Source organism: Mirounga angustirostris, unplaced genomic scaffold (assembly GCF_029215605.1).
Source record: "Mirounga angustirostris isolate CCGP_5_RB_7025 unplaced genomic scaffold, mMirAng1.0.hap1 SCAF_10, whole genome shotgun sequence".
Lineage (NCBI taxonomy): Eukaryota > Metazoa > Chordata > Mammalia > Carnivora > Phocidae > Mirounga > Mirounga angustirostris.
The window spans coordinates 54,491,828-54,507,525 of record NW_026991718.1 but is presented as its reverse complement, the minus strand read 5'-3'; positions in this window follow the sequence as shown (position 1 = coordinate 54,507,525).

Sequence of the window (15,698 nt, the reverse complement as noted above, 5' to 3'; positions counted from 1 at the left end):
AGAAAAGAAAAAAATAAGTCAAGTGGAAAGATAAAAACCATTTAGAAGTGCAATGAAAGTACTGAAGGAGCATAGAAAACTCAGAAAACTGGTATCTCTTTGGTTAGGAGATAGGTTTAGACCAATTTTTACATCACTGAAAAGTAAATTAAGAGTTTAATTTAGAGTCCCACCAACAGTGTAAGAGCGTTCCCCTTTCTCCACATCCTTGCCAACACTTGTTGTTTCCTGTCTTGTTAATTTTTGCCATTCTAACTGGTGTAAGGTGGTAACTCATTGTGGTTTTGATTTGTATTTCCCTGATGGCTAGTATTATATGTTGGCTAATTGAACATAATAAAAAAATAAAAATAAAAGAATAAAAAAAGAGTTTAATGTAGATTTTAAAATGGTTGGTATAACAGAATCAAATAAATCCATATTTAAGGAGGAGCCACTTATTTTATTTTTTTAAGGATGAGCCACTTTTTAATTGTACTTTTTAAAAAGTACATTTTTTAAAGCAGTAATTTTTTTTCCCAACAAATTCTGGAATTCAGATTTTCCCAAATTAAGGCCAGTGCAACATACCAAGTGAGAGTTTGATGCATATCAAAGTCAGGCAAGAAAGAGGGCACTTATTCATTAGCATTTCCTGACACTAGAATGACATTTTTAAGTGTACATTTTGCTGTGCATAGTGTCTATTTCTTATGAACTTGCATAAAGTCTGTTTCCCTGTAGACTTGCTATACAGATGTAGTTAGGAACTGTCTACACTCTTCATACTATGTCTGTATTTCCAATGTGTAAACTCTTATGCATGTCTATTGCTGATACTGATAGTTATATTTGCCAATAACACATTTCTGATGTCTTGACTTACCCTCCCTACCTCCAAACTTGAGATTTCCAAGTGTGCTTTTAAAAATATTTGTTCAATAAAAATTAATATTTGACGGATTTATGGAGATAATCAGTTATCAGGACCAGATTGTATACTTAAAAATACTCCCAGACATTGTCTATTCAGCCAGTTTGTGCCAGTAAGTGCTGGAACCCTGGGGCAGAAGGAATTTTATTACTTCCCACTGAATGCCAGGAAACCACCAGGGAAATGACTGACCTCTCACTAAAGGCCTGTCTTGCAGCCTGATGGGGTAAGTGTCCAGAGAGGGGCACTAACTACCAGAGCTCACCAGCAATAGTTTATTCCCACCTGAGCTGGCTCTATTGACCATCAACTTCGATGACTATTGCTGCCCCCAAATTTGCAAGGTTGCCATAGAGACTGATGACAAAAACCCAAGGGTCTCGTGGCAAGCTTCCAGACTTTTGAAGATCCTCAGCTTTCTGACCAGTGGGCTTGTGGTAATGTTTGTTGCTCTTGGCCTTGAAGCCAATCTGTCCCACACCCAAATTGAGCATCTGGAGAAAGTACAATTTCCAGGAACTGTTCCCAGAGGCCATATCTATCTCTCCATTACCAGAATAAAAATATCCCAGCTACTCCAAAGTACCCAGCTAATGAAAAGCTGTCTTATTTGCCCAGCTGGATTATCCTGATGATCTATAGGTCAACTTTCCCCTGCTCTCTTACAGCTCCCATCAAATCAAGGCCATAGAATACTTAAACATATGTTTTAAAAATTCTCCTTGTTGTCATTCCCCAGAATTCATACATCATTTTTGCTCTTATAAATCTACAAGGCATTAATGCATGAGACCCAGGGGATGGTAACAAGGGCAGATGAGGAGAACAGCTCCTCTTTCCTGCTCCAGGGCCACCAACCTCTGAGGGCCTCAGTTTCCTTATCTGTAAAATGAAGGTTTGAATTAGATAAGAACTAAGGTTATTGTAAGCTGCATCTTATGTTTAAAGGGTACATTTCTATAACATTTAATAGAAAGGTGAAAAACTGTAAACATCACAATTACATTTCTAGAAAACAACTTTGAATTCTGTAGATTGTTCCAGCAGCTAGTGATGTTAAACCTGCTGTCTACAGTGAGATAACATCTTTTTCCCCCTACCATCAGAAACACATCCCAAGGTACTCAGACCCTAAGCAGTCCCTTTCAAACCAATTTCCCCAAACTGTCTTTATTAAAGGTTTAGTTCATCGATTTAGAATTACTGTGGGGCTGTTCATGTCTATTAGCATGGCCATTAGCCCATCCCTGCTCTGTCAATATTCCATGCTATGATTCTCCATCAAGGGGCCAAAATCCTAGTTATGCCTTCTACTTGGGGGGACTCAATCTGCAAATATATATTTGAACATTAACTACTACACACCCATATTTCTGTTTTATATTCTAAGAAATGAACTCAACCAGGAAGTTCCTGTTATGGGGGGCTGTTGTTGAAATGGTTCTTCGGGGGGCGCCTGGGTGGCTCAGTTGGTTAAGCGACTGCCTTCGGCTCAGGTCATGATCCTGGAGTCCCGGGATCGAGTCCAGCATCAGGCTCCCTGCTCAGCAGGGAGTCTACTTCTCCCTCTGATCCTCCATCTCATGCTCTCTCTCTCTGTCTCATTCTCTATCTCAAATAAATAAATAAAATCTTAAAAAAAAAAAAAAAAGAAATGGTTCTTCGGTATACAACTGTAGTGGGGAGAAAAAAAATTCTTAAAATCCAGACGTCTTCCTCCAGAAGGTGGATTCCTAGCCTGGAGGCATTTTTGCCTTCCTGGGAGGCTCAATGAGTTGATCTAAAGACTTCGGAAGGGAGAACTGCAAAGGAAATAAGAAGTATGTGGGATTTCTGAGGCAATGTGGAAGGTCAAGGGGAAAGAGAGAGGCAGTTGGATAGTAACAGGCAGATGTTCAGAATACGGTGAAGGGGCAAAAAAATTGTCCCCAGTGATGGAGTATTCTCAGACTTTTAAGATCGGGGATTGTCTTCATTTTGGCCCGTGTTGCTGTGATAGAAACATCTTCCTCCCTTCCATGCTTCATATCCCATTTTGAATGAAATCTCTGTGAGCATAAATACCTTGGAATAATACAGTGATTGTGGAGGTGGAGGAAGCAGCTGAGTTTCTCATTTAGAGCCTCTTGGACACACAGCAGGCCCAGAATGGCAAGATAACCTACACACTGAACTTACTCAGGAGAAGTGGGAATTTAGATCCAGAAGTAACCGAGGAGCTCTGAGCATTTGCAGAAATCTTGGGGTCTCCTTTAGACTCCCACAAGGTGTGGAATGTAAAGTTTGAGACAATCTTATCTGGGCAGGGAGACCTCAGCTGACATATGGGTTCCATTACGGGGGAGGATTTTTGTTACACTGGCATGGGGAATTAAGCTAATCTCCTTATATCAGACTTTATCCGCCTGTGGTAGTATTTTGTGGAGTAAGATAAGCCTTGGGACATATTCAAATGTGGGTGATAACAAGTGATTTCATGACTCAGTTTTGCTCATTGAGTTCTGACCTCCAACTTTTGACTTCTAATGCAGATCAACTCCTCCCTAGCCATCCCCTCCCAATAGACACAAAGAACAAACTCTTAATCACCACTTTCACTTCCAGCCCAACTCTAAATTCAGGTTAACTCAGTTAACTCCCTCATATGTGAGTCAAAATGTGATTTCCCTTTTCTGCATGGCTCCCCATTTTGAATCATTTCCCCCATCCCAATCTCCCTGTAGCAGTTTCTGTTGTCTGCCTTACCCTTAGCTATCCTCATGGTCAGCCCCTCCTCTCCAAAGAGGGGGTTTTGCTTCCTCTTACATCTTCAGTGAACCATAGTGACCTTTGAGGCTGATGCAGGTGCTTTGGGAGATCAGTTCATCAAGTACTGCAGACAGCAAGGGCTGGGGTGAGCCATCAGCCCCTCAAAACTATGGTCTAGAACTGCCCTGGACCATATTAGTAATGGTGACCTGGAGGTGAAAGGCTCTGTATTCCATTACCAGTCTCCTGAGTAATCTACCTAATTCAGTATCCTTTCATTTAATTGAAACATTATTTTCTCTCTGTTAGCCAGGGCACTCAAGCTGGTATAGCAGTGTTAATCTTTCAGCTGATTTCCATCTTTGCAGAATTACCTTTCTAGCAATTAGACCCACTGGTATAAATTTGCCTTGCTCCTTCCTGGGGTTCAATGTTAAAATGGAAATCTCCAAGCTCAATGCGTTTTCCTCCAGGCTGACCCAGGGCAGATATTAATTAACTGGGGTGTCGTGAAAAGGTTGAGCTTGAAAAGCCAAGTAGGAGAATACTTCTCTTGGGATGTCGTTGCAGCCAACAGATGGACTAAAGAGGGTGAGACCTGGATGGAGAAGAACCACATTTAAAATCAAGTGGAATGACTGCACTATTAGTGAGCTGGGGAGCAAATCAAGGGTTATTCTGGAAATATGTTAGTACTTTCAAGTAACAAAATCTTTTGTATCCTTTGTTGAAGTCTGAATATAGCTCATTTGTACAGAACATTCTCTAAGACAACCAGGCTCATCACAGTGATGAGCCTCTCAGCTTGCTTGGAAATAAGGGGTTCTGGGAGCAGGGGTTTTCTGAGCTATACCTACGAAAGTCTTGGGAAATGAGAATGAATTGGTCACCCTATGAAGGTCCAATTTCTGAGAAAGGTGTAAAAGCCAGTCGATTGCTCCATTTTCTGTTAAACTTCAGCAGTGAGTAGTTTTATGACCACCATCTTATATCTTGAAATTTATGGTTTTCTGAAATCTGACTTCTGATCCTCCAATAGCTGAAAAGCTATTTCTAGGTTTTCAAGGTCATCAGGACTGCTAGTTGACAAATCCAATGGCCCTCTTTTAGACTGGCCCTCTCCCTAGAACTGGAGACCACTGAAGGCATTACCTTTTTGAACTGTCTTTATTGGACTTCTCTTTCTCCATTGTGTCAATTTCGACCTTCTTTGTTCTCTGTCTGCAGTTACTCCTATAGACGCCGTGCTGGTTGTTTACGTGTAGCCTCTCAGGCCTGCACTTTTCTATTTTGTTCTGTGCTGCCAGAGCTGAGAGTTAGCAAACTTATTTTCCAGGGCTTGCTTGCCAGCTGGCTTGCTAATAAGCTCTGTCATTGAGGCACCAGGGGGAGGTGAGAAAGCAGGAGAAAGAAAGTCCTTCTCCTGGTTCCTATCTACTCTCCTATATGGAGTGACTGATTTTGCAAAATACTTAATGTGCATGATTTCTAAACACTGCATGATTGTAGGAAAGGTGCTTTCTCCTCCAGCAGATAAAGTGACTGAAGATAAGAGAGGTTAGTTAACTTTCCAAAGGTCATGTTGGTGTTAAGTAGAAGATCGTGGATCTGAGCATGGGTCCTTCTAATTCCAGAGTCTATGTCTTCTCCGTGAATCACTCTTTCCAGTTTCTTCAACTTGAAATTCATCTGGCATATAACCAGTCGAGATAGTATTTCTATATTTCACTTTTAAAAAACGTGATCCATAGCTAGAATCCAATCAGAATTTCCTTAATGAATTGAACATACTGTTTCTTGAATTAAACACTTTTTATTTTTAACAACTTTATTGAGGTATAAATGACAAAATAAACTGTACACATTCAAAGTGTACAATGGAATAATTGTTGATATATATTCACCTAAATCATTACCATAATCAAGACAATGAACATATCCATCAATCCCAGAAGTTTCTTCATGCTCCTTCCTAAGTTCTCATTCCTGCCCCTCTTTAGGTCTCTCCCCCACCAATTACCAGAAAACCAATGATATGCTCTCTGGCACTATAGATTAGTTTGTATTTACTATCTTTTATATAAATGGACTCATACAGTATATACTCTGTTTTTCCCTCTAGCTTCTCTCACTCAGTGTAATTATTTTGAGATTCATCCATATTGTTGCATGCATCATTACTTTTTATTACTCAGTATTATTCCACTGTATGAATTTATAATTTGTTGATTCATTCACCTGATGACAGACACTTAAGTTGCCAATTTTTAGATATTATTAATAAAGCTGCTATGAACATTCACATATAAGTCTTCATCTAGACATATGCTTTCATTTCTCTTGGGTAAATGCCTAGGAATGGCATGGCTGGATCATGTGGTAGGTGTATGCTTAACTTTTTGATATGCTGGCAAACTGTTTTCTAAAGTAATTGTATCATTTTACATTCTCACCAACAGTGTATGAGAATTCCTGTTGCTCCACATTCTTGCCAACACTTGATATGATCTGTCCTTCTAATATTAGCCATCCTAAAAAGTATACCTACCTTGCAAAGATGATACACTGAGTATCTCACGGTGGCTTGAATTTGCATTTCTCTAATGATTAATGATGTTGAGCATTTTCATGTGTTCTTGTTATCCATATATCTTTTTTGCTGAAGTATCTGTTCAAATTTGCTAACCATTTTTTATTGAATTGTTTGATTTTTTATTATTGAATTGGAATTTTTATACTTATACTTTTTATATACTTTATACTATATACTTTATATATAGAACATATAGAGAGAATTCTTTTTATACTTATACTTTTTATATAATTTATACTATATAGTATACTTTATACTATACTAAAAATTCTCTTTATACTTTGTCCTACTTTGTGTCTTATCTTTTCATTCACGGTGCCTTCCAAAAAGCAGAATTTCTTAATTTTGATGAAGAATAATTTATCCAATTTTTGTTTAGTGGATTATGTTTTGGTGTTATAGCTAAGAAATCTAACACAAATGGCCTCACACAAGTTTACAAAGATTTTCTCCTATTTTTATCCCAGAAGTTTTAGGTTTTACATTTAGGTCTATGATTGACTTTGAGTTAGTATTTTTTTTTAAAGATTTTATTTATTTATTTGACAGACCCAGTGAGAGAGAGAGCACAAGGAGGGGGAGTGTGAGAGGGAGAAGCAGGCTTTCCGCTGAGCAGGGAACTAGATGCAGGGCTCGAAACCAGGACCCTGGGACCATGACCCTAGCCAAAGGCAGATGCTTAATGACTGAGCCACCCAGGTGCCCCTTGAGTTAATACAATGAATGATATTGATCAAGGTTTTTGTTTTTGTTTTCAAATGGATATCCAATCATTCTGGCACCATTGAAAAGATTATCCTTTCTCTATTAAATTGCCTTTGTATCTTCGTTAAAAATAAATTGACCATATATATAGATCAATGTTCTGGTCCCTCAATTCTGTTCCAATGATCTATTTGCCTATGTTGATATCAATGCCACAAACACTGTAACTTTTTTTTTTAAGATTTTATTTATTTATTTGACAGAGAGATCGAGAGAGAGCACAAGTCGGCAGAGTGGCAGGCAGAGGGAGAAAGAGAAGCAGGCTCTCCGCTGAGCAGGGAGCCCAATGCGGGGCTCGATCCCAGGACCCCGGGATCATGACCCGAGCCGAAGGCATCTGCTTAACCAACTGAGCCACCCAGGCGCCCCAGCACTGTAACTTTTAAAAAAAATATTTCATTTATTTATTTGAGAGAAAGAAACGAGCAGGGGGAGGGGCAAAGTGAAAGGGAAAAGCAGACTCTCGGCTGAGCAGGGAGCCCAACACAAGGCTTGATCCCAGGACCCTGAGATCATGACCAGAGTCAAAGGCAGACGCCCCTCACTGGAGCTTTTGAACAAATTTTGAAGTTAGGTACCATAAGTGCTTCAGCTATGTTTACCTTTTTCAAAGTTGTCTGGGCTATTTAGGTTCTTTGCATTTCTTTATAAATTTGAGAATCAGTTGGCCAATTTCCATAAAATCTTGCTGGATTTGATTTGTGTTGTGTTCAATCTACAGATAAATTTTGTGGAGAACTGACCCCTTGATAGTATTGAGAGTCTTTCAATACATGAGCACAGTATATCTCTCCATTTACTTCAGTCTTCTTTAATTTCTCTCAGCAATGTCTTGTACATTTTAGTGTATAGGTTTTGCACATTTTTTGTCAGATTTATCATTAGGTATTTCATACTTTGATGCTAATATAATGATATTGATTTTTAAAATTCAGTTTGTGATTGTTCATTTAGTCCACAGAAATGTAATTGATTTTTTTTTGTAAACTGCAAACTTGCTAAACTTATTTGTTAATTCTAGTGGCTCTTTAAGAGATTTCGTAGGATTTTATACACAGCCTATTGTGTCATCTGCTAATAAAGAGAATTTTATTTCTTCCTTTCCAATATGGGTGCCTCTTGTTTTTTTCTCTTGCCTTTATTCAACTGGCTAGAACTTTAATATAATGTTAAGTATTAGTGATGAGAGTGGACATTCCTGCCTTGTCCCTGATCTTAAGGGGAAAAGCACCTAGTATTTCAGCATTCAATATGTTGTTTGTTACAGATTTTTGATAGATTCCCTTTATCAGGTTGAGGAAGTTCCCTTCTATTTTTAGTTTATTGAGAGAGTTGTCATATAGGCATGCGTTCCTATAAATACAGCTTTGACAGGTACTTTATTCTTTTTCAGTTCTAGGCTTTTGAATTTCACAGTCATCTGAAGAATTTATGTACATATAAAATAGATTTTGTGGGTGTGCTTACTGCTTCCTCAGCCATCCTGACCTCTCCTGATTTGCTGAGGAGGGGAAAGGATGGCGAGGACAGGAAAAGGAAAGCAGACCTGCCAGGACTTTCTGGGCAGGGGCCGTATCTTCTAGCCTTCAGTCCCCTATCTACGACTTTCCTGGAACTGTTGGCTAGTGTTCTATTTTATTTATCTAATCATTCATTCATTCATTCACTCATTTGTTCATTCATTTATCATTTTATGATTTTGCTACTTGTTGATCTTTTTTTCACTATTCGTTATTCACGTCACCATTTTACTGAGTGCACTTTTTGTTTGTTTTTTTTTTTACTTTTTATTTAATGCCACTTAGTTTTTCATTATTTACTTACACATTTTTAAAAAGTTTTCATTTAAGAGAGTTTTTATCATGTCCATTCAATCTTGAATCTAATGATTTTATTATTTGTGTTTATCTTTAGTTTAAAATGGCAGATTTATTGACTTGAGGGTAGCATCTGTGAGAACTCTCCATAGAACTAACCAGGATGCCTGAAGATTTTTCCCTCTAATTCTGTTGGCTTGGTTCTTCAAACCCACCTCAGCATTCCTCAGGGCTGTGGGACTTCAGGAAGCACCGCTCAAAACTGTGCTCTCTGTAAATGTCGGGAGGCAACTGTTCCAGGAATTCCGTCCACATATGATAAATGGGAATAACGCTCTCTGAAGGAGTGCAACAGTGATACTGCCTACTTGGCAAAGATGATACACTGAGTTCTAAAGTTTTTAAATGGAATAAAACAATAGCTGTATGGGCTACTCTACCTTTTCAAAGATCACATTTATTCTGCATCCAGTCACAGCACAGCTGAGCCGTTGAAACAACATTGTTTTTTCATATCCCAAATCATCCAATCCCTTTATAAGCATATGAATTATTTAAATTGATGATCTCTGTTCAGTACAACTGTTAACATCAGGTAAATATATGGTTGCTTAATAAAAGATGAAATTGTGTACTAAGGTTCCAGCCAGAGAAAGACTCTCAAAACTCCTCTATTTCATTTTTTGTTTATGATTTCTAAAATTTCAATATGATTTTTATTCTGGATAAAAAGGCAGAATAGCAAGATAAAAAAAAAGAACTAAAAGTGGAAAATGGAAATTAAATAGCATAGGTCACTTAAGATTCATTTAGATAATGACTCAAATTGCCTTCAAGGTAAGCAGCTGCCAGAAGATGCTTCTTCCAGGAAGGATTTTAAGAAATTTTTCTAAGTGTATAGTCTGAGGGCAAAAGAGAAGTCCACTAGAACTAGAATTAAGGTTGATAGTGTTGTCCAGATAAAGCTAACTCTACCTATGATGAACAATCAGCTATAAATAAAACAAAAACTAAAACTAAAATTTCATTGTATACTTGCCAAGCTTCATTCCATAACTATAAACTACAATCTCCTAAAAAGTACCTCTGAGTGTAGGTAAACTGAGGATAAGTTCTTCTACTCTTGTTCAGTTCCCTAAAATGAGAGACAAATGTGGACAGACTTAACTCTCCACAAAGCAATTTGATTGATATTCGCTTCTTTCTCTAGTGCTTATGACCTCCGATCCAATGAGATTCTTGGCAAGTAAATTTCCAAACACCTTGTCTAAGGATCACCCTGTGAAGACTCTCTCCCTGACACCCTTATTAAATGTTAACAGGTTCCACTTTTCTCTGCAACTTTATCCATTTCCAAAAGAATATATCCCTGTGCTAGGGGCTGTTAAATATACTCTATAGATGGGAGATGAGGTTCTTGCTCATCAGAAATGTACAGTGCTGATGAAGAAAAAGATTTATATGCAGAGAAGTAATAGAATCAAGCAGGCATTATTCTGTAATCATTGGGGGGAAAAAGTGGGGGGGGGAGAAGGTGAGCATAGAAGACCAAGGAAAAGTTGACACCTGGCATGTCCTGGAGGGCTGATAGCATTCCAGTGGCTGGGAGGACTTTGAATCCTAACACCCCATCACTTGTTCATTGTGAACACCATATAAGAAGTGCAGTGTATCCAGAAACAGTGGCATTCATTTCTGTTTTTCCTCTATGTTCTTCTTTTTGGAGTCTTAATAACAATCTGTAGCAGGGAAGAGCAGGTGGTGATGGGTTTGTTTTTATGGTCATCCTATTTATTCCTCCAACACTGAGTCTATAGCTCGATCACAGTTGGAACAGAGTTTATACCCAGGGAAAGATGCCCAGCATTTCTTACCCAGGGAAAGATACCCAGTGCTTTTGACCCTACTTCTCAGGTTCTATGGCAATTTTGTTATTTGATTTCACTACATTTAACCCACTTCTATCACATTTTTCATTCAACAGATGTTTACTATTTACTGTTTATGTGCAAGTCATTGTTTTGGGCCTGAGGAACAAAAACAGACAGCATCCTTGTCCTCTTGGAGCTTACTCTATAGTGGGAAGAGACAATACAGAAATAAATGTCTATCTGTCTATCTATCTATCTATCTATCTATCTATCTATCTATCTATCTATATCATCTCTATATCTATGGATATTTGTAGAGTAGAAAACAATGCAATATAATACAATATATATTATATAACTGTATAAATAAATATTTATATTTGTATATGTGTATATAAACATTTACTCAAATATTTATATAATAAGTGCTACAGGAAAACTAAAGCAAGGAAAAAGAATACGTGGGTGGAACAATTCTTAAGCAGATGTCCAGGAAAGTCCTCGCTCAGAAGGCACCATTTGAGCAGTGACTTAAAAGAGGTGAGGATGTGAGACATATGGATATCTGGGACAAGAGCAGTTCAGGAAGAGGGACCAACAACTACAAAGGCCCTTAATTACAATTATGCTTGGTGTGCACAAGGAAATTGAATTCACAGGGTGAAAGAATCACATGGACTGCTATGTGGAGAACAGATTATAGAGGGGCAGGTAGAAAAATAGGGAAACTAATTAAGGTGCAAGGAGCAGGCGGGTAAAATATGATGGTGGCTTGAATCAGAAGGGTAGTGGTAAAAAAATAGATATATTTTGGTTCTAAGATTTTTTTTTAACATTTTAACACCTCTGAAATTGGGATACAAGTTATAATTGATGGCTTCTTGCCATTACTACAGGCCAGGAGGCACAGAGATGTAGGTGCCATTTATCTGCACATGCACATACCTGGTTTGGAGCTTTGATTCTCGCTCAGTTGAGTCACAGGTCAATGGAATTTTGGTAGCTTCTGCTTAATGTCTGCAGGAAGCAAGCACTGCATTGCTACTACTCTTAATGGCACCATGAATGATGTGTGGTGGACAAACATGTACTTGTGTGCCTCCAAGTCAAAGCAATTAAGAAAATGCGTTCTGAAGTTGATAGTATTTTTGGAAACCTTAACCAACTTCTTTCATATATATTTTTCCTTTGCTATATGAACAAGGATGATATATGGTTAAAAAATTATGTCTACATAAGTTTGGAGATCTTTAGATAAGTATAAAATACAAATTCTAAGCAATACCATTTAGTTGTAAGATTGCCAGATTTTTTTTTTCTTTCTTAGGGATGAATACTATAATCATGTACCTCACAGTTGATGGTATCTTAGATTCTATAAAATACTATATTTTGAGGGAAGATTTCATGAGGAGGATGAGGGGATAATAGGAATCAAGGATGACTCCAAAGGGCTTTGTCTGAGCAACTGGTAAAATAGAGTTCCCATTGACAGAGAAGGAGAGAAGCAGCAGGAGATGGGGATGTGGGGGCTGGACAGGAGCCCTCTTTGAGGCAAGTTAGTCTTGAGATGCTTATTAGGCATTAGTTCATTTTCTAAGGTTGCTGTATAAAGTGCCAACAAGTGGATGGCTTAAAACAAAAGAAATTTATTGTTTCAAAGATCCGGAGGCTAGAATTCTGAAATCAAGGCGTTGGTCTACTTTCTGTGATTACTCTAGGAGGGAATCCTTCATTGCCTCTTCTAGCTTCTGGTGTTTGCCAACACCCCTTGGCATTCCTTGGCTTGTAGATGCATCCTTCCAATCACATGGCTGTTTTCCTCCTATGTGCCTTCACATCATCCTCTCTGTGTGTAAAGTTTGTCTCCCCTAAGGACCTCATTTTAACTTGATTACTTCCAAATAAGGTCACATCCTGAGGTCCTGGGGGTTAGGACTTCAGTGTTATCTTTGGGAGGGTGAGTCAGCCCATAACAGCATTCAAGTAAAGCAGTCTAATAGACAGTTACATGTCAGTGAGGTAGTCTAAAGTCAGGAGAGAAGTTTGGTCTAGAGACAAAAATGTGGGAATCATCAGCATTATAAATGAAAAAATGAGACTGAGTGAGATCACCAGAAAGTGAGTGTACACAAAATGAAATCTGAAGTCATTTAGAAGTTCAGAATTGGGGAAGAGGTTTCAACATCTCATATTGGGAATGTGTACTCTAGTTCCCCACGTAGGTGGAACTATCAATATACTATCAATATCAATATGCTATCAATATAGCAAGCTGCCAACCTTACAAAAGCCTTGGACTTCTTATTATTTTTTAAAGTGCTTGTTACAGAAGAAAATAGTGCTGAGTGGATAGTTCTAATTCAGTTTGTCTAAATAAGAATCATTCTGAAAAACATATTCAGATAACTGGGGCTGAATTTAAGTAGTACATCCCATTAAAGCTCATTAAAGAATAAAAAAGAATAGCCATGGGCTCTGCATAATAAAAAAGAGTCTAACCTTAAGTGGTTAGGCTTTCAGTTATACTTTAAGAAAATATTTTGAACTATATAGTCACACAAGTAAATTTTCCAAAAGTAAACTTTCTAATGGTGAAAGAACTCAGGGTTGAATGAAGTTTTCTAGATCATCCTGCTGACAGATGAGGGAAGGGAGGCCTGGATCCACCAAGGGACTAACCAAACAGCACCCCTGAAAGGGTGTGAACCAGAGCCGACAGAATTTTTTTTGCTTCAAGTTCAACATACTTCCTACCACACTGCTGACTTGCTACACACACACACACAGACACACACACACAGACACACACACACACACCAGGGAAATTTGTGACAAAAATCATAACTTTTAAACACAAGCCAAAGGCTTATTCTAATAACAAACGAAAAATGTTTAAAGATTGCAATTGCATATCAGGATGCCATTGATCCTTGAGTTTCACTGGATTGTGTTTTAGCCTAAGAAATTCTGTTTAAATCTTGTCAGAAACAAAAATAAGATAAATAAAGCTGCACCCTCCACTTAAGGCAGTCTTGCATAAAAGCAAAGAAGAAATGGAAAAGGCTGCTATAAGACTAATGCTTGAATCATGTTCAGATAGTCTTCATAATTAATAAATTAAGCATTAAGATTAATTGAGCATATAAATGTGACCACTTTTCCCCCAAAGCATATGATCATCCCCTTCTCATGAATAACCCTTAAATTATATCAATTTCTTCCACTTCGTATTTTGTATAGTTTTAAATGTATGGCACCCCCCATAATGAATGTTAACAGAAACTTCTCTCTTTTTCTGTCAGTATTCCCCAGTGTTAGAAAGCTACTCACTAAATTAAATGGTAAAAAGATGTTGTAACTTTGGAATTGGACCTAAGTTCATATTGGAGCCCTATTACTGTTTGGCTGTGGGGCATTTCCCACTTTCTTAATTTTTTCTGAGGCTGAGACGTCTCATCTAGAGTTAGGATGATATTATTCACTTGAAACAATGGCTATGTAAAATAAATGACTTGTTGAAGATACATGAAATCTCAACACAGTACTTGGTACTTAGTGAATATCAATAAATGGCTTTCCCAACAAAATAAGGCTCATTTTAGCCATTTTTCTTTCCTAGCCTTGTTTACTTTGTGGTATATCCAGGTTGTTTTATTCACTATATTGTTACAGATAGCAAAAACAAATAAAAATGTATTTTACAATGTTATGTTCCTTTTTATTCAAGAACTCTAAACATCTACAATCTTTCAAACACACTTCTGGGTGATTTTTTTTTTTTTTTTGGTATTACTTGATTTCCATTCAAGTTGCAGAATAAGTTGTTCTTTTTTTTTTTTTAAAGATTTTATTTATTTATTTGACAGAGAGAGACACAGCGAGAGAGGGAACACAAGCAGGGGGAGTGGGAGAGGGAGAAGCAGGCTCCCCGCAGAGCAGGGAGCCCGATGTGGGACTCGATCCCAGGACTCTGGGATCATGACCTGAGCTGAAGGCAGTCGCTTAACCAACTGAGCCACCCAGGCGCCCCAGAATAAGTTGTTCTTGTTTATGTATCAGCATGCATCTCCTTACTCCTTCTACTGAGTAAAAGAAATGGTTGCTCGTATAAAGTATAAACATAAGTTCATTTGATACCTTCACTTTACCCTAACTACAACAACACCACCTTCAGGCTATATAGTAAGTAATTGATTTAGAAAAAAATAATTGTGAAAAAGTAATCCCATTTGACTGTGATTTCTCACATATTTTTAACTTATTTAACTATTTAAAAAAAGAGCTGCTTAGACGCTTCTGTAAAGGAAAAATTGAATGTTCCCTTTAAACAATAGCCACGGCAACCCTATGACTAACCCATCCTGTGTTTAGATGGTAGGTTAGCCTAAGAAATACCTTCCAAATTTCATCAGAAACATAACCGAGATGAAATCAAACTGCCCCTTCCACTTGAAGCAGTTCCATAAAAATGCCAAGAGGAAACTGAAATGACTTCCAAAAATGTACATTTTTGCACTGTGTTCAAGCTTGAGTTCCTTTTGCCTAAAGTTCAGTTTTAAAAAGAACCAGCTGTAGGGTTGAGAGCCAAAAGTCCAGAGCCTTCAGCCTGAACTCTTGAAGACTGTAATGAGAGTGGGCTTCGAGGTTGTCTCCATATCTGACGGCTCAGGAAACTTGTCTAGTGAACACTTCATCACCAAGGAAACCCTTCCATCACATCAAGTCTAGCACCTCCGCATTTACAACTCACTTGACAAGCACAGCTGTAAATAAGTCTGCACTCAGCAGCAGGAATATGTGGAGTCCCTCACTAGCATCTACCGCAAGAATTATAAATTGCCCAATTTTGGGATGGAGTGAGATGCTTTAACCGAAGTTCAGAACAACGACAGACCTGGCACTGAATCTATTGCACACTAATTGTTTCACTGAGGTAATTTTGAGGTAATTACACTCCACCAATCCACAAGTAACTTCACTCAGGCTGT